The sequence below is a fragment of the Meriones unguiculatus genome, chromosome 6 (genome assembly GCF_030254825.1).
Source record: "Meriones unguiculatus strain TT.TT164.6M chromosome 6, Bangor_MerUng_6.1, whole genome shotgun sequence".
In the NCBI taxonomy this organism is placed as follows: domain Eukaryota; kingdom Metazoa; phylum Chordata; class Mammalia; order Rodentia; family Muridae; genus Meriones; species Meriones unguiculatus.
This window is the reverse complement of record NC_083354.1, coordinates 129,671,860-129,692,392: the sequence shown is the minus strand read 5'-3', so window position 1 is coordinate 129,692,392 and position 20,533 is coordinate 129,671,860. Positions and strand designations below refer to the sequence as shown.

Here is a 20,533-nt window from a genome sequence, read left to right as displayed (position 1 = left end):
CCGCTGCTCTGACGGAGGACCTGGGTTTAGTTCCCTGCATCGTAGACAGCTAACAACTGTCTGTAGCATCAGTTCCAGGGGCTCTCATGCAATCTGCCGCCTCTTTTGCCACTGCACACGCATAGTGCACAGACACATACACATCCAGACATAAAATAAAATAAAATAAATAAAATGTCTCTTTTCAAAAGAAATCTTGCTAAGCATAAAGCAGCAAGCCAGCCAGTGAGCAGCACTCCTTCATGGTTTTTGCTTCAGGTCATGCTTGTGTTCTTGCCCTGATTCCCTTCAACAGAGTGTGACCTGGAAATGGAGCCAAATGAACTCTTTCCTCCACCAGCTTGCTTTTGGGCATGTTGTGTTATCACAGTAGTAGAAAAAGCAAATGAGAACAGTATGTGGAAATCAACTCACATAATACATCACATTCTGACTATAACCTGCATAGCCACCTCAGGTTTCTATGACCATAGCAGCTCCTAGCAAATGTCTTAACTCCACAAGCTTCTATCACACTTGCAGAAACACAATTTCTTTCTACCTACGCTATTGTAACACAGTGTCCTGATGGTGTCCCACACTTACTTCTTTATGTACGTAAAGTTCTCATACGACATCTAAAGAGGAAGCAAATCATGTCATATCTCTGCTTCCTTCAGGACCATCCTAATTCAAAGAGCAACCAAAGGTCTTCCTGCGGCTAACACACCTGTGTGACCAGAGTCCCCATCTGCCTTTCTCTTCCAGACTCATGGCACATTCTTCTGTCACTACACTCCAACACCTGATAAAAGAAACCAACTTTCAGCTTTTCAGCTTCTTTCTTTTCCTTTATTTGCTTTTCTTTTTCTTTCTTTCTTTCTTTTTTTTGTGTGTGTGTGTGTTTGTGTGTGTGGAAGGGTGGGTATGTATTTTGTTTGCTTGTTTTTTGAGACAAGTTTTCTTTGTGTAACAGCCTTGGCTGCCTGGAGCTCACTTTGTAGACCAGGCTGGACTCAATCCTCCTGTCTTTGCCTCCTGAGTGCTAGTATTAGGCTTGCACCACCATACCGACTAAACTTACTTTTTTCTTTCTTTCTTTCTTTCTTTCTTTCTTTCTTTCTTTCTTTCTTTCTTTCTTTCTTTCTTTCATTTAAAGAAAAAGAATTATTGAGTATCTGAAAAACAACTACAGGATTTACTTTTCCATAAAACTGCAGCTACATGGTGCATTGTGTTTATGCTGTTAAAACGTGCATTAGATAACCAATACAAAAACCATGAAAACAAACCACCATTCTTAAACAACTGAGCAAAGATAAAATGCCTAAGGAACAACATGGATGACTTACAAACAACATGGATGACTTGATGTGCTCTTTAAACACCATGAAAATAAAAAAGAGCACAGACAGATGAGTGTTCAGTTATTTACACTGAAGTGAACCTTTGGCACTAGGAATCAGAGCATTTTGTCCTAGAGAACTAACACATGTTATAAAGGTGCACAGTGTCAAAGGAACAGAACCACCAGCATTCAAACGCAGCTTTGTCAACTAGGCAAGAAAACACTCTACAGCATGTCTCTGTTGTCCATCACTGAATATACTGGTTGAAACTTTGAAATGAAAAAAACAAAAAAGGAACAGTGACTCCATCAAAGAGAACACACACATCAGCTATTATACACTAATGGTCTTCAAAGTACGTCATTTGTACAAGACTGTTTATGGAGATCCAAGCGCAAGTGAGAGAGCAGACCCCTCACAAGGCTTTCTCGTGGTATGCAGCAGGAGCCACTTCATAATCGCTGGCACCGAACAAAGTTGCAGAATTATTTGCCAGGTACTTGAGAAAATGATGTAGATAGCTCAGTAATAAAGCATTTTTTTTCTCATCTAGAGATGTATAGGTCAATGTCATTCCGATTGGCACAAATAATCTCCATAAATGTGACACTCCTTACACCTGGGAAATGGGTGCATCTGGGTGATCCCGAGAATTTCAGCATACTGTGGTCTTTCAAATTTGTACAGTAGCTGAGTGCCCAACATTACATTGAAGTACTCCTTTCTCCCTGCTACAACCTCCTTAACAGCATACTCCTCATTATCTGCATTCCCTCGAGATTTCTTATAATTTGCATAATCCTCCAAAATGGAATCCATATTCTTCTTGGCCAGAAGATAAAAAACAAAACAAAACAAAACAAAACAAAAACTGCTTTTTGTCTGGTGATCAAGTCCCATTCTTCCACAAGCCTTGGTTTCAGCTCTTCAGCAATCTCTACTTTAACTTCAAGTCTGTTCGTGAATGTTTCTTCATTTTCAGCTGCAGGATCTACTCGGGCTCTTTTCTTCCTAGGAGGCTGGGTGTCTCACTGGCATTGCCACCATCTCCATTTCCAGCTGTTTTCTGCTTGTTCTTTTTTATTTGCACTTCAATACTTTTCTGTTACAGACCAGATGTCTTCTTTCCTGGGGCAGGCCCTTCCATCTTGCCCTCTGCATATTGTTCTTGAATGTCCTTTTGAAGTTCTCATTGCTTCTTCAAATTGGTATCCTCATATTTGAATACTCTGCTTTTTGGAACCCTCCCTCATCCCAATTTTTATTCCAACCTCTGTAATAGATAAAGTATTTCACTTGTTTGTCCTTTATGGCAATCTTTAAACACTTTGCTTCATAAAAAAGAAGCTCATGAAAAGCACAGCACTTGCTCACCCTTCTGGAATTTCAGCTTCTGGTCCTGCTTGGGCACCATTTATAAGTGATTTGCCACCTCCTCCTTCTCTCACCACCCCAGACTACCGACCCCTACCCTCCACCCCACCCAGCTTCACATCAGTCATCCATTGGGAACAGCCAGTTCTACATCCTGGGTATGATTTTTGACTCTCGGTTTTGTTTTTGGTTTTGTTTTGTTTTTAGGCTACAGATTATTTGCTTAGATTTTACTATTAATAAAATATTGCAAATAAAATATTTTATTATTATAATTTAATACAATTTATTCAGTTTGTATCCCACTGTCATCCCCTTGCTCATCTCCTCCCAATTCTACCCTACCCCTCCCTTAAACCTCAACTTTACAGGTTCTCACCACCTTTCCAAGGATGTGCATATTTTGTTATTTTTCTGTTTAGAATATTCTCCTGTTTACGTTTTTCCCCCCTTGCTGGGTAGTTTTCATATCTTCTTTAGAGGCTTTTAGTAACCTGAAACAGGTCTTGTTATTGCTCATATTCTTCTTTTTCATCATTGTTTAAATTTGGGCAGCACATATTATAAGTTGAAAAGATATATTGGTGGCTTCATTACTAAATACTAATTATTCTTTCACTAGAATCCAATCCGAGTCTATTGTATTCACCATTGCTCACTCAGCACCTAGTAGAATATGGTTTCAGAAACAGGCACTCTTAAGTATTTGTTACAGGAGACAATGAATACATATATGGTGCCTTAGCAAACTGAAACTACTTACTCTCATTCCCTTCACTGGTGGTCTCTACCTCTTTCTTTTCTCTCACTCTTAAGGACAGCAGCATAGCTACCAACTCTGCATATAGTTGAGATCATTTAACAATTATCACTCCTCATGAATTTTCCCTTATATTTTTTTAACATGAGGCTTCATTTCTTCTTATTAATGAACATACTGAGGTTTTCTTTTTTTCTGAGGTATAGTTTGTATATCGTATGATTGTTTTGTGTTCTTCCTTATTGGTCTTACTGGACTGAGTCCCTTAAACTCAGCACAATGCCCCATTACCCCATATATTCTATAATCCAGGTTATATCCCCTGATAAGGACTGACCCAATTAACAAAAAATGTATGTAATTTAAATTTTGAATAGTGTCATTTTGCTACAGAATCTAAACATGTTTCCAGAATATTTCATTGCATGTCTTAACTGATTTGCTTTTCTGTTTTTTGTTTTTGTTTTAATTCCACACGTACAGTTGCTATCTCTATCATACTATGTCTTTTTAAAGTGAAGCTGTCGAAATCCAGCAAGGACAGTCAGGAAGCTGCTGCTGCTGTCAACTATGACACTGTCTTTGGCTGTCTTTAAAATGTTAGAGTGATGTGTATAAAATACGGAATAGTTATCCGTAAGAGATATTTCTCCAGTCCTTGAGAATGATCCAAGTCATATTTCTCTAAATAATTTCACGTGGTTTTTACAATTGTTTTTCTATTCATGAATGTATTTTTATCATATTATTTCCCCTCGGTTGCTCCAGATCCTCCCTACCTCCCTAACCACCCAACTTAAATATACCTATTACCCTCTCTTTCATAAAAAAAGAAAATCTAAACAATAAACACAAACACACACACACACAAAAAAAAAAAAATAAGACAAAAAAACACAAAAAAAGCCCTTAAACTCAGAAAACAAAAATTAGGAGGGCTCCAAGATGGCAGTGACCAGTGTGCACCATATCTGAGGGACAGAGGATTTGAAACTCCAAAACTCGTGGGTGGACAAGTGGCTAGTACCAGAGCATCAACCCTGAGGCTTCCCGAGCTAAAGGTGACAGCCTGTGGCTGGGGCAGGTTGGATCCAGACCTAACATGTACCTCCCTCGGGTCTGGGAGTTGGGAACTGTAGAATCCCTGTACTTTCACATGCTCTGGTGGTGCGTGCTTAGCCCCAGGTCCGAGAACCCTCCGCTCTAGAGGCTAGGCCAGATAATGGACCTCATCAGCTCCCCTTTAGGCCAAAATCCAAGAGTAGAGAACCGTGGGCCCCCTGTGCTGTCCGCGTACGTCACAGAGCAAGTGCATGCAGAGCCCCAGACCCTGGGACCCTCTGTACTAGCAGCCAGACATCGGATCTTTCCCCTTATGCCCCAAATACACTATGAATGACATCGGGATCCCTAGGACAGAGTTCCCAACATCCAAGCCCCTATCCTGTGGGTCTCCTAGTGGAGTCCAGGCTAACGGATCCTGGACCAAAGTGGTGCAGCCCAGACAGATCTGAGTGACTGGATCAGAGAGTCCCACAGGCCACTGTCCCACAGGCCATTCAGGGCACCTGCGAATGTGCACTGCACCCCACGGAACATGGCCAGCTCCCACACCTGCGCTTACGCTCCACCATTCCAGGCACCGTGCTTGCCCCCACGTCTTCAAGGCATGCTACCACACTCGTGCACATGCGCCTGCGACCATCCGTCTTTAGCTACATCTGAAACACCAAATCCACCCTCAAACCCCTAGACCTACTTCATCTTCCTGAAGATTACTCCAGACTCTGCAGACAAGCAGACCCACTCTGCAGTACAAGCTCCAGGAACAAACAGCCATGGCTACGGGCAGATGGCTAAAGGCCAGCTTAAAAACGCATGCAACAAAAATCAGGACATCATGGCTTCACCAGCAACCCCCAAAATAAATGTATATTTTAATTCATTGAAAACACAGAGATCCTAAATCTATGCTTATCATTATTAGATACACATACAAAGGAAATGAAAAAGTCTCTCAAAGAAATTTAGGCAAATACAGCCTAAATAGAAGTAATCATGGATAGACAGGAACCCAAATTCAAACAGTTGAAGGAAGTGGTGCAAGATATAAAAATGGAATTATAAACAATAAAGAAAACACACACTGAGAAATCACTGGAGATGGAAAATTAAGGGAACAGATCAAAATCACAGAGGTAAACATCACCAACAAAATACAAGACTTTCAACCTACTTACAGAGGTCGGGAGGGACACTTCATTCTCATCAAAGAAAAAAATCCACTATAAGAGCATCATAATCCTGCACATCTATGCCCCAAAAACAAGTACCTGCATTCCTAAATGAAATGTTATTAAAGCTTAAATCTCACATCAACCCCAACACCTTCAGACTTCAATGCTCCAATTCTCACCAAGGGGCAGCTTATAGAGACAGAAGATAAAGAGAAAAATAATGACTCTTAAAGAGGCCCTAAAGCAAATGGACCTAATTGATGTCTACGAACCTTTCACCCAAACTCAAAAGGGTATATCTTCTCAGCACCTCATTGAGCCTTCTCCAAAACTGACCAAATAGTTGGGCACAAAGCAAGCCTCAACAGATACAAAAAGACTGAAATCAATCCCCTGTATCCTTAGAGACCACCATGGTCCAAAACTATACCTCAACAATAACAAAAATAATAATAGCCTACATACAAACACAGAAGCTAAATAACTCTCTACTCAATGACAGCTGGGCCAGGGAAGAAATAAACAAAGGAATTAGAGATGTCCTAAAAGTCAATGAAAATGAAGAAACAACATACCCAAACTTATGAGACACAATGAAAGTAGTGCTAAGAGGAAAGTTCCTAGTACTAAGGGCCTTCAGAAAAAAAGTTTGAGACATCTCAATCAAGCAAATTAATGACACACTTACAAGCCCTAGGAGGAAAAAAAAAAAAAAAAGAAGCTGACACACCCAAGAGGAGTACATGGCTGGAAATAATCAAACTCAGGGCTGAAATCAATAAATTAGAAACAAAGAAAACAATTCAAAGATCATTGAAACCAAGAGCTGGTTCTTTGAGAAAATCAACAAGATAGACAAACCCTTACCAAATTAACTAAAAGGCAGAGAGACACTATCCAAATCAGCAAAATCAGAAACGAAAAGGGGAACATAATGACTGACACTAAGGAAATTCAAAGAATCATTAGGTCTTACTTCAAAAGCCTATATGCCACAAAATTTGAAAATATAAATGAAACGGACAATTTTCTTGATTGATTCCATTTACCAAAGCTAAGTCAAGATCAGGTAAATAAATTAAAATAAATTAATTAGTACTATACCCCTAAAGAAATAGAAGCAGTCATCAAAAAACTCCCCAAACAAACAAAAAAAAAAATTAAAAAAGCCCAGGGCTAGATGGTTTCAGTGCAGAATTCTACCAGTCTTGTACTTGTAGAAGAGCTGACACCAATACTCTTCAAACTATTCCACAAAACTGAAACAGAACATTACCAGACTCATTCTATGAGGCCACAGTCACCATAATACCTAAACCACACAAAGACCCAACATAAAAAAAGAACTTCAGACCTATGTGTCTTATGAACATTGACACAAAAATACTCAATAAAATACTTGCAAACTGAATCTAGGAACACATCAAGTAGACTTCATTCTAGGCATGTAAGGGTGGTTCAATGTACAGAAATCCATCAATGTAGTCCACCATAAAAATGATGGTCTACTTGAGAACTCCTACAGCTGATAAACACCTTCAGCAAAGTGGCTGGATACAAATTTAACTCAAACAAACAAACAAAAAACAGAAGGCCTCCTGTATATGAAAGAAAAATTGGCTGAGAAAAAAATTAGGGATACAACATCCTTCACAATAGCCACAAGTAACATAGAGTGCTTTCGTGTGATTCTAACCAAGCAAGTAAAAGACCTGTTTGAAAAAAACTTCCTCTGGTGAAAGAAATTGAAGAAGATATCAGAAGATGGAAAGATCTCCCATACTCATGGATCAGTAGGATTAACAAAGAGAAAATGTCCATCCTACCAAAAGTAATCTACAGATTCATTGCAAATCTCATCAAAATACCAACACAATTCTTTACAAAACTTGAAAGAAAAATTCTCCTTTTCATATGGAAAAAAAAAAAAACCCAGAATTGCTAAAAACAATCCTGTAAACAATAGATGGTCTGGAGTTATCTCCATCCCTGATCTCAAGCTATACTATAGAGCTACAGTAATAAAAACAGCATGGTACTGGCATAGAAAAGACTGGTCGATCAATGGAATGGTATCAAAGACTCAGAAACAAACCCACACACCTAAGGATACTTGATTTTTGACAAAGAAGCCAAAACCATACAATGGAAAAACAGATAGCATCTTCAACAAATGGTGCTGGTCTAACTCAATGTCTACATGTAGAAAAATACAAATAGATCCATACTTATGACCCTGAATGAAAGTAAAGTCCAACTGGATCAACGACCTCAACTGAAAACCAGACACACTAAACTTGTTAGAAGAAAAATTGGGAAGAGCCTTGAACTCATTGGCACAGGAGACAACTTCCTGAATAGAACACCAACAGCACAGGCTCTAAGATCAACAATCAGTAAATAAGACCTCATGAAACTGAAAAGCTTCTGTAAAGCAAAGGACACTGGTCATCAGAACAAAACAACATCCTACATACTGGGAAAGGATCTTCACCAACACTCTATCTGACAGAGGGCTAATATCCACAATATATAAAGAACTGAAGAAGTAAACACCAACAAATCAAGTAATCCAATTAAAAGATTGGATACAGAGCTAAACAGAGAATTCTCAACAAAAATATCTAATGGCAGGGAAACGTTTAAAGAAATGCTCAGTGTCCTTAGTCATCAGAGAATTGCAAAATGACTCTGAGATTTCAACTTACACTCATCAGAGTGGCTAAGATAAAAACCTCAAGTGACAACACGTGCTGGAGAGAATGTGGAGAAAGGGGAACCCTCCTCCATTGCTGGGGGGACTGTAATCTTGTACAAACACTTTGGAAATCAATCTGGCACTTTCTCAGAAAATTAGGAATAGTGAATGTTACCTCAAAATCCAGCTATACTGTTTCTAAACATATATCTGAAATATGCTCAACTATGTTTGCAGCAGTTTTATTCATAATAGCCAGAATCTGGAAACAACCTAGATGTCCCTCAAGGGAGGAATGGATACAGAAATTGTGGTACATTTACACAATGGAATACTACTCAGCATCTAAAAACAAGGAAATCATGAAATATGCAGGCAAATGGTGGGAACTAGAAAAGATAATCCTGAGATTGGTAACTTACAAGCTGAAAGACACACATGGAATATACCCACTAATAAGTGGATATTAGAGATATAATATAGAAAAACATACTAAATTTTATAGTCCCAAAGAAGCTAAACAAAAAGGAGGACCATAGGGAAGATGTTTAATCATCATTCAGAAGGGCAAACAGAATAGACATCAGAAGGGGGAGAAGACAGGGAACAGAACAGAAGCCTACCAAAGAGGGCCTCTGAAAGACTCTCCCCATCAGGGTATTGAAACAGATGCTGAGACTCATAGACAAACTTTGGGCAGAGTATAGAGAATCTTATGAAAGAAAGGAAAGGGGAGATAGAAAGGTCTAGAGGGGACAGGAGCTCTAAATGGAGAGCAACAGAGAGAAAAAAAAAAAAAAACACCTGGGCCCAGGACAGATACTCCAACCAAGGAGTATATAGAAGACCTAGACCCCTGCTCAGATGTAGCCCATAGGCAGGTCAGTCTCCAATTGAGTTCCCCAGTAAGTGGAGCAGGGGGAGTCTCTGACCTGAACTCAGTGGCTGGCTCTTTGATCACCTCCCCCTGAGAGGGGTGCAGCCTTGCCAGGCCACAGAGGAAGACAATGAAGCTGGTCTTGATGAAACCTGATAGGCTAGGGTCAGATAGACAAGGAGGAGGACCTCCCCTATCAGTGGACTAAGGAAAGGGCATAGGGTGAGAAAAGGGAGGGAGGGTGAGACTGAGAGGAAATGAGGGAGGAGGCTAAAGCCAGGATATAAAGTGAATATTTTGTAATAAATGATAAAAAACACTCAAAGTACATGAGTCCATTTTGTGTTGGCCTGGGCATTAGGCCCATGGTTGACATACCCAGTGTCACTGCATTGGAGAAAATAGATTTTTCTTTTCCCAGAATGTATCAATTACAAGTTGATGCTTTATCTTGTACTGTAGCTAACTAGCTTTTCTCAGGGCTCACTACAATAGGGCTTGTGGCTTCTAGAGGAGGCATATTTTTCTTTTTTTTTTTCCTTTTCTTTGTATGTGTGTGTGTGTGTGTGTGTGTGTGTGTGTGTGTGTGTGTGTGTGCGCGCGCGCGCGCGTGCGCGCAATTATGGGTACACTTGGATGTAGACACTTGGAGTTCTGACCTTTGTTGTGTTTCTTGGTGTAGTCCTGTCTTGGTGTAGTTTGGTGGATTGGTTTTCCTTGGTTGCTCTTGCCACAATCTAGGTCCCAGGAAAGTGTGGCAGCTGATCCCCACAACAAGTAAAGCTGCAGGGGAACCCTGGGGAGCAGAGAAGGAAGAGCTCGGGCCAATAGGCAGCAAGAGATCTAAGCGCTGTCTGGAAAGACCAACTGGAGAATGATAAGGACACAGGCCTACTGGATCCCAGCCCACGGTAGCTGCTGTGACATCCCTAGTGGGAAGTGGTTTGAGAGTAGGTAGGGGCGTTGTGGACAGAGAAATCCATATGCTTTCTCTATAGCAAACACTAAACTCAAATGGGTATTTCAGTAACTACAGCCTCTCAGAAATATTACCTTTAGCCTTTTCAAGAAAGAAAAACCTAAAATTAAAAAAAAAAAGAAATCCAGAAGGATTATAATTAAAGAGACCTGGAGCAAAATGCTACATACACATGTTTTCAATTAAATTCACCTGGCATGAACTTTACATATTAAAATCCAATTTATATAACTTAGGTTTTCAGGAAATGAAAACAATAGTCGTAGTTATTTATAGCATTAAGAAAGGTGTTAAAAGTTTAAAACATGACAGTGACCTTTACATTATCCTGTTTTACTACCCAAAAAAGACAATTTCTTTCAGAGTCTATTGAATATAGAAGCCAATTTCAGTTACACCTAGTTTAAGTGGTAAAATTGCAGAAAATTACACATAGAGATGATAGCCTTTCTTTCATTATTATTCCTATTCTAAGAAAACCACCTAAGTAAGCACTTTCAAATTGGATAAAAATCACTTCTTTTTAGAATTAATGATTTCCTAAAGTATTACAGGCTGTCAAGTTTTATAGCCATTTGTGATTGCTTTATGATTAGCACAGAAAGTGAAGATGACTAAACAGCATAAAGCATAAAAGCCATCACACAGGATCTAAACAGAATGCATATAATGCCCAGGTCTTCTGCTGCAAGGGAAAGGAAGTGAAGAAGAAAACCATGGAGCCATCATTAATGAAAACCTGGCCCTTCATGGATCTTCCATCTTCAGATTTATCTGTCTTTTGTAATTTTATAAATTACACTTTGCTACACTCTCTTCCTCATAATTCTTTAAAATTGTGCTTTACAATTCAGGTAGGTATCCCATAATTCTAACACTGTTTTGAAATCTTGGTAATCATTGACTTTTTATGTGATTGTGTGAATTGTAGTCTTTCTCTCTTATTAGCATCTGAATTATTGACTGGAGTTCAGTGTTTCTATTTCATCTTCTTACAGCACTCGATAGTCTCAGCCTCCTTGATCATTCCAATTGCCCCTGATTAGAAATGTCTTAGTTCTTTTTTTTTTAAGTTAAATGCTTTTTGATTTTGTTTTTTGTTTTTTTTTTTAATTTTGAGATAAAATATTCAGGTCACAATCACTATCAATTCAAAATAAAAACAAAGTCCAACAGTGTAAAGAGATCAGGACTTGACACATGACATTCAGTCAATTGTCCTAGCAGCTCCGAAGGGCCTAGAAAGTGGCTCTTCTGTGGACCTAAATCCTTCAATGGTCCTGCATACACAGTTTGCCTTCTAGGCTCACACCAGCACTACTCCATAGTTCCTCTGTTCTTGGCAGTTATCCTATGGTATTGGCATCTCAAAACGCTGGAGTGTCGCTGGAAGTAGACTTCACTTGCAACAGTAGCCTCTTCCAGAATCTCTTCAGGTGTGTGCCAGACCTCAACTTCTCTGTGATCCCTTTAATCCTATGTCTTCTAATAAACCTGAGGCTCCACCTTCACCAAAGACCTGTCCTGTTCTCTTATGGTCATAAGCCTCAGCTTCCTTCCATGACACCTTCATGACTTTAAAACAAGCACCACTAGAAAAACCTCTCACACAATACCTAATTCATCTGCCAGCACAAAGTGCAGCCTTGACCCATTCTGGATGACAGCTACCAGGAGGAACCACATTTAATTGGGTGTTTTCTTTCAGCTTTAAAGTGTTAGTCCATCATGGCGGGGAGCAGACAGGCATTGTGCTAGAGCAGCAGCTGATAGCTTTTCATCCTCATCCACAGGCAGCAGGCAGAGAGAGAGAGAGAGAGAGAGAACACCACACTAAGACCATGACTGGCACCAGAACTGGGGTGTTTCTGTGACAGAACTGACCATGTATTTTTGAGAGGATTGTCATAGCATTTGAATGTTGGGTTGGTAAAGTTATTGAGTACTCAGAGCTCAATGGGCTATTTTTGTGGGAGGTTGGAAGAAAAAAAAATGCTGAGAGAAATACAGACAAATGGAGACATGGTTTCTGAAGTTTCAAAGGAATGCAAACTATATTAAGACTGTTCAACTGGTATTTGGAATTAAGACCCCTAAAGTAAAAATTTTGCTTTGCTGGGGCAGTTGATTCTGGTTAGTTGAAAGTGAGAGATTAGCAGTGATCATGAAGAGATCAGAATCATGGAGGCAACATCTGAAAATGTCTTAGCTCTTTAAATGTGTTATCTCTGTTCCTTTTGACTCCACAAAATCTAGATGATCCCTACATTTGGGTCATAAGACATTAAGGTTTAAAGACTTATACGCCTTCTCACAGACTCATAAATCAATAGAAAATCATATCAGGTTTTAGAAATGATGAATTTAAAAACAAGTGTGACTACATGACTATCTATTGTAGGCTGCTAATTTCTATGCTGAAATCTAGTCTCATCTCAAAATGTCAAACACACCTGTCTATCTAAAAATACATTTTCTTCTTGCCAAATACTATATCTGAAACTCCCACTGATATGCCTACTACTTGAAATGCAATGATTGCTTCTAGGTGGGGAAGCCTGATAATACATCCTGGTCTGATTAAAATAAAATGCATCTTTCACCCTGGAGAAACAGGTGTGCCAAACAGGCAGAATGTGATGAGACAGGCATGTCAAGAAATGTCTAAGTCTAAGGAAATAGATCCAAAACTTAGCCTTGGTAGGATTTATTTTGGAGACAGTGCATAATTAGTTGCAAGTGTTCTGTAAAAAGGCCAAGACTGGGGAAGGGGCATGGGAGGAGATGAGGGAAGGAGGGAGGGTGAGGTTGGAAGGGGATGAGGGTGGGGCTACAGCTGGGATTCAAAGTGAATAAATTGTAGTAAATAAAAATTATATTAAAAAAGAAAAAATAAATAGGAAAAAAGGTCAAGAAGGTAGCTAAGGAAAAATGAGGAGGAAAGTTACAATGTAGCAGAACTTACTAAAATTTGGTGATTTGAATGAGATTGCCCCCTTGGATGATAGGTCTGAGTAATTGTACCACAGTAGGTGTGACTGTTGGGACACATTAGAAGGTCTAATTAGGTAGAGTCTTTCAGAGGCCCTCTGTGGTAGGCTCCTGTCCTGTTACTTGTTTTCTCCTACTTCCAATGTCCATCCCATTTGTCTTTCTACGTGAGGATTGTTCATCTTACCCCAGGTCCTCTTTCTTGTTTATCTTCTTTAGGTGTCCAGATTTTAGTATGTTTATCCTATCTTATAGGTCTAGTACTCACTTATAAGTGAGTGGAAGTGTGTCACTGGTCTTTGACCATCCCCAGTTAGCTCTCTTTGCTTCATGTTTTTTTCAAGATGGAATCCCTCAGCTACTGCCCCGGTGTCACGCTTGCCTGTCTCCTCCTATGTTCCCTGCTGCCATGGACTCTAACCCTCTGAAACTAAAAGTCCCAAATAAACTCTTTCGTATATAAGTTGCTTTGGTTATGGAGTTTTATCTCATCCATAGAAAGTAACTCAGACACCATCAGTTATTTTTCTCTTAACTCAAATGACATAGTTCTAGTATGGTCAATTTATAGTTGATAAAATAAGACATTAGTTAAAAGTAGCTTCATAAATACTTTTTTGTAAGTCTTTAGTCAGCATATATAAAGTTATAATATTAAAATACTGGAAAGATATCTTTAATTAAGAGATAAATGTGTTTGTATAAAAATAATTTCAAAAAAATCAAACTTATTACTGAACAAAGACACATATATTACAGCAAGAAAAAGCAGGGTTTTTTTTCAACATGAAATAATCTACAATTATCTGAGAAGAGAAATCTCAATTTAGAAAATGTGTGCATCAAATTGCCTGTAGGTAAGTCTGTAAGGCAAATATCTATTATCTACACTCCTTTACTTGACCTGTGTTCTTTGCTGCTGATGTACTCATTATTATACTTTAGAAAATTATGAACTAACTTTCAACCATTGAGGAATTTGGTTAAATTATTCTGACCAATATACAAATGACAGGTAAAAAAAAGTTTTTCAAATAAGTAGTCAAATGAAAGCTGAAGTAGACCACTGTTGATACAGTTGACTGCTCAAGTTTTCTTTGCATTATACTGGAAGACTTTGAAGTCTTGTCCAGAAATAGATTGCTTAAAAATAAACCCTGAACTGTGGCCTGGTAGGGCTGCACCCCCCCCCCCAGAGGGAGGTGATCAAAGAGCAGGCCAATCAGATTATGTCAGAGGCAGTCCCTCTTCACATTACTATGTAACCCAATTGGACTCTGAACTGCCCTGGGCTACATCTGTGCAGGGGTTCTAGGTTATCTCCATGAATAGTCCTTGGTTGGAGTAATACAGCCACTTTTGATGTGAACTGACAGACTAAGAACAGAAAGGAGAGGAGAACCTCCCCTATTAGTGGACTTGGGGAGTGGCATGCAAGCAGAGGGAGGGTGGGATTGGGATGGGAGGAGGGAGGGGCTTATAGGGGGATGCAGAATGAATAAAGTGTAATTGATGAAAAATTTAAGAAAAAAAGGGAAAAAAATAATTTAAGAACCTTAAATGACTTTCAAAATTGGAGGAAAACATGGAGTTAGTCAATTGGCATGGAGCACGTCTCGCCCCTGGGGGCAATGGTCTCCTGAACCTACTCAGACCTCGGACACCACCACTGCTAGTTCTAGAACTGACGCAGGATGTTCCAACGAGGGGTTAAGGCTTCTCATAATATTTCCTATAAGCCCACACCTGTTTGTCTATATCCCCCATTTTTATGCATTATTAGCCAGATAGAGCCAAGTAATTGTGGTAATGATACTCGCTTTTTTTTAAACCCCAATGCTAGTAAAGTTAGGTATGCCCTGGTTACTCGCATGCCTCACTGGGTGCCTATGCCCATTGATGCCCCTCACGCTATGACTCTCTTCAGACAGAAAAGGGATCTTGGAACTACAGCCACCATTGTTACTACCATCTCATTGACGGCTGTTGGAGCTACCACCAGGGCATTAGCCATGAGTCATACTGGGCAGACTGCTCAGACCCTGAATAATCATTTAGCCAATGTAGCTCATGCCTTAGTTGTACATAAAGGAATTAATGCTCAACTAAAAGGAAGCTTGATGGTGTTCAATCAGAGGATTGACCTCTTGCAGGAGCAAATTGATACCCTATGGCAAATCGCTCAACCTGGCTGTCAATGAAAGTATGCTGGACTTTGTGTCACTAGCATACAACATGAGAATTTTTCCTGTGCTGCAAATCTGTCTAAACAATTGTCGAGCTATATTTTAGGTAATTGGACTGGAGAATTCGATACTACGATGGAGCAGCTGAGAGTGGCCATTGTCACAGTAAATTCTACCGGAGTGGACGCAGGACTAGCCACAGGATTATCAACATGGATTGCTGCAGCCATGAATCATCTGAAGGAATGGGCGGGCATGGGAGTGTTAGCAGGCCTTCTGGTGTTGGTCTCCTTGGTTTGCCTGTGGTATATATGCAAGATTAGAGTCTCACAACAGTGTGATGCAGCCATGATCATTCAGGCCTTTACAGCCATTGAAGCAAGGCATTCTCCCCAAGCATGGTTGGATACCATAAAAAGCTAAAATGATACGCTCAGGATGCGAGGCTAAGCACTGCACTCAGGGTCAGCCGCTTTGGACCCAGAGAAGAGCATGTCTGATTGCATGCGGGTTGATGCCCCAGGTCCCGCCTCTGAGAAATAGGTATCAGACGGGTCTGATGCTCTTTGGGTGGATGACACCTAAATGAACATCTGTACAAAGTCCCAATTTATTTCTAATATCAGAGATCAGACCTCTACTCTTGCCTGATGCGTCTAAAACAAAAAGGGGGAACTGTAGAGAGCTGCAGAATGCTATGCCTTAAAGATGGAGCTGGTTTCCGCCCTCCACCTTCCCGATGGTGAGTGCTCTCTGTCAAGAACAACTCCACATTTGGCTAAGGCCGAGGATCTGGCTTGCTTCCATATATGTAGACCTATCTGCATTGCCCCCGTGGCATGCCTGGGTTGGCTACCCAGAGGCTATTTAATCTGTGGGCTGGCTTTCCCCGGGGTCCGAGGATTGTTCAATGTTCCTGAATAAACTGCATTGAAAAAAAAATAAAATAAAATAAACCCTGAAATCAAAGCATCACTGGCTGACTCTTTTCTTAGGAATCATGCAGCAGTTTGTAGAGATTATATTCCCTACCAAAACTTTGTTCTTGGACAGGATGTATATTTGTATGCTTAGACTCCCGTTGGCAAACTGTTTGGATGCAGATGCTGAGACTCACAGCCAAACTATGTATAGAGCACAGGGAGTCTTGTAGAAGAGGCTGGGGATGGGGGTGGGACAGAGGACATGGAAGACACAAGAACCTCACAAAGAGACCAACAAGCTAAAAATATCTGAGCCCAGGGAGTCCTACAGAGACTGATACACCAACCCAAGGACCATGCATGGAGAGGACCCTAGACTCCCTGCTCAGATGTAGCCCATGGCCAGCTCAGTCACCATGTGGGTTCCCCAATAAGGAAAGAAGGTGCTGCTGCCTCTGTCATGAGCTCCATTGCCTGCTCTTTGATCAGTTACCCCTGGTGATGGAGCCTTGCCAGGCCATAGAAGAGGAGGATCTAGGCAGTCCTGATGAGAGTAGATAAGCTATAGACAGAGGACAGAGGAGGAGAGCTCCCCCTTTCAGTGGACTAGGGGAAGGGGATGGGGGAAAGAGGGAAAGAGAGTTGGACTGGGAGAAGTTGAGGGAGGGGGCTACAATCATGATATATAATGGACAAATTGTGAAAAAATAATAAAATTCAAAATAAAAAAAGAGATTAGAGCCAGGATAATGTCTTACAGCTATAATTCCCAGCATAGGAGATTATATAGTGAGCTTTAGGCCAGCCAGGGATACAGAGTAAAAGCCTATCTAAAAAAGAAATCAAAAGAAAAGGAGGAGGGGCAGGTTGAGGAGGAGAAGAAGAAGAGAAAGGAGGAGAAGTAAAAGGCATAGGAGACAGGGACAAAAAAAGGAAGAAGGAAAAGAAGAATAAAAGCAGAATTGGAAAGAAAGAGAGTAAATGCAAAGAGGAAAAGATGAGGAAGAGGAGGAAGAATTTAAGAAGGAAGGGAAGAAGAAGAAAATGAGTTTGAGAGGAGAAACACAAGGAAAAATGAGAGGGATGAGGAAAGAAAGCAAAAGAACAATTAGAAAAGGAGGAGGAAGAAGGAGAAGAAAAGGGTAGGATGGAGGAAGATGAAAAAGAGAAGGAGCAAGACAGGGAGAGAGTGGAGGAAAAGGACAAGGAGGAACAAAAGGAGGAGGAAGGAGAAAATGAGAGATATTTTCAATGACTTTATTGTAAGCAAAGATTTCTTAGATTTAGTAAAATACCACAAGCCTTAATATAGCCAGTAAGGAAACTTTAACAAAAAACAACTTAACATAAATATGATTGATTCACTAAATTTCAGTAAAATTGGTGACTTCTTTGGGTTAAAATATGACAAAGAATCTGAGCAAACCTAGGTAATATCAGCCAAGTCCCCACATAATCCGTGACCTAATCACAGATGCACTAATCCTGCAGTCACAGCCAGAAAATGAACCCCTGATCTAATAACTGTGTTGTGATTCCACACAGATTTGTCCTTGCTTATCACACAACATTATTCTGGACGTGAAAAAAATTATGTAAGATATTAAGCAATATTAAAAAATGGTGAGAATTTTTCAGAGTTGAGCAAATGATAAAAGTTTGTGAGATCACTATGGATCCAGGAACTGAGTTTTAAAAGGTACATTTTGTAACTGAAAATTCATTTTCTAATTTACTATATTCATTTATTTGTGTCCACAATTTCTAAGCTATCAAGTAGGCTTAGTAAAGGGTGTAGAAGAATTTGTGCTTTGTAATGAGCTCAAAAGAAATATTAAATATTTTTTCTCTTCCTTTCAGTATTTTTTTCAAAAAACAAAGTTTCATTTGTCACAGAAACAGAGTTTTGAAATGAATTATGATAAAAATGATTCAATCTATTTATTCATAACCTTCCATATGTCTTTTCCTGTTTTCTCTACTAAAAATATATAGCGTTTCAAGTTTTCCCCCTTTCTAGAAAAATAAAAATACATAGACAACGCAAAGTTCACATTCTTGCTAATGAGCAGGCATTTGAAGTTACTTGAAAACAAAACTCTTAAATTCTTGGATGTAAAAATGCACATAAGAATCCAATAGCTTCTAAGACAACACATTTTGTAAGATGGATGTTTCCTTCTCACTTTCATTTGACAGGCACCAACATCAAGTGCCTTAAAGATATTCCTAATGTGCCCCATAATGCCAAGGCTTCGCTGTAATATGATACTATTAAAATACAGGGGTTTGAAGGAAATAAGCCTGAGCATTTCTCCAAACACAATTTCCATTAGCCAGCTATTCCAGAAACGCATTACGTGATTTTACTAAAAGGGAGAAAGTGCAGATGAACAACACAAACAACTGCAGACCCTGCTGTCACGTTGAGACTTTGCCAGCTGACGAGGATGAAGTGAACACGAAAATCTTTTACTCGTCAATATTGTTTTAAGCAGTCATACCATAGGGGACCATAGGGGGTATAGAAGACATTGCCATTTCTTTAAAATTAGATCACTGTTTCTCGTACTCTCTAAATTAACAAATAATTAAGCCGAATTGTAAGTGAACAGGATCTTTAGGTACCATGAGATCTGATTATTCATCAGATAATTGGAGCTTTCCCAATAGGAACAATAAAAATGAACAGCAAATGCAATGGCTTGTGGGTCGATCCAGGTCATAGACTGCTCACTGCTAATGCTTTCCTGAAGCATAGAGAAGGATGCTGAATGTGTCACCTCCCTGATGCCTTCCAGCATACTGCGTTTTGAGCAGCACAGTTCTCCTATTAGATTGCATTAGATATAAGTTTACATAGATCCATGACTAATTTCCAAGATGTCTATGAGTTACCTTCACCTTAATAATTATTTTTAGATATTATTGAGGAAACACAATATGTTAGAGAATCTTATACAAAAAAATAAATAAATAAAATGACAATCTGTAAAATAGAAAATTTCCCAGCCAAGAATCCATGATAGATTTTAGTAGGATTTTTCTAATGTTATCTAACCATTGACTGATTTGAATAATGAATGTATATCGAGACATATGATGAACCAGTCATTTAGGTTCACTGCAACACTGCCCAGAAAAAAAAAAATATTGAGGGAAAGCAGGAACAGTTTAAACCCTATAGGATCAGGCAGTGAGGTCTATAACATAATATCAGAAAATGTAAACTGAAATTCTGAGAAATGTTGAGGAAGAGTTACATAGGGCCAGGATATGCATAAAAATGGAAGCTGGCTTTATCCAAGAAGACAAGGGACATTTTGCTGTTGTAAAAATGAAAAAAAAAACTTAAAGATATTCATTAGGTAATTGAGGAAAGAATAATTTTTAGGCAAGTAAAACAACTTAAAAATTCATATGAAGTAGGTATGAATGGAAGAAACAAAACTAAAAAAACCTACGGAGGAGATCTCAGAGTAGAGCAGACAGGTGGAGGTGCTAGTCAATTAATAATGACAGTGGTAATCCACAGACATGGCAGTGACCTGCCTTCTTTTTCTTTTCTTTCATTGATAGATTTTTTTCAATATTCTATATTCTGATTATAGTTTTCACCTTTCCTGACTCCACCCATTTCCTCCTTACCTCCTCTCCCCTACAAATTCACCCCCTGATTCTTGTTAGAAAACAAGAATCTAAGGGATAATAATCAAATAAGATAAGTCAAAACCAAATAAATCAGAATATTAAAACATCAGCAACAAAACAAGAAAAATAGCCAAAATTAGGCACAAGAAATGCAGAGACACAGAGACACACAAGTTCTTAACACAGGAATACCATGAAAACCTAAAACCAGAAGCCAAAATACATGTGCAAAGGATGTCTAAGGTAAAAAGGAGGGGGAAATACGCTGACATTAGTGAGGCAAAGAACCTTCAAAGATGTCTTTGAGTTTAGTTTTCTATTGACCGTCCACTGCTAGGCATGGATCTACCCTGAAGAATGTTTTATTTCCCCCAGTCAGACTCTTTAAAACAAAACTATTTGCAAGTGACTATCTTGGGTGTATGCAAAATAGCTTCTGGTTAAGGAATGAGGGTGTCATTCTGAACCACATCACAAAGAGGGTGAAAAAAAAAAACATTGCTTATGGTTTGTGAAATATGTAAAACAA

The 20,533-nt window shown here is 39.3% G+C and overlaps 1 pseudogene; it reads right to left on the bottom strand.

Moving 5' to 3' along the window:
- Positions 1-1,743: 1,743 nt before the first annotated feature.
- On the bottom strand, positions 1,744-2,742 carry LOC110559929 (mortality factor 4-like protein 1; annotated as a pseudogene).
- Between the last annotated feature and the right edge of the window lie 17,791 nt (positions 2,743-20,533).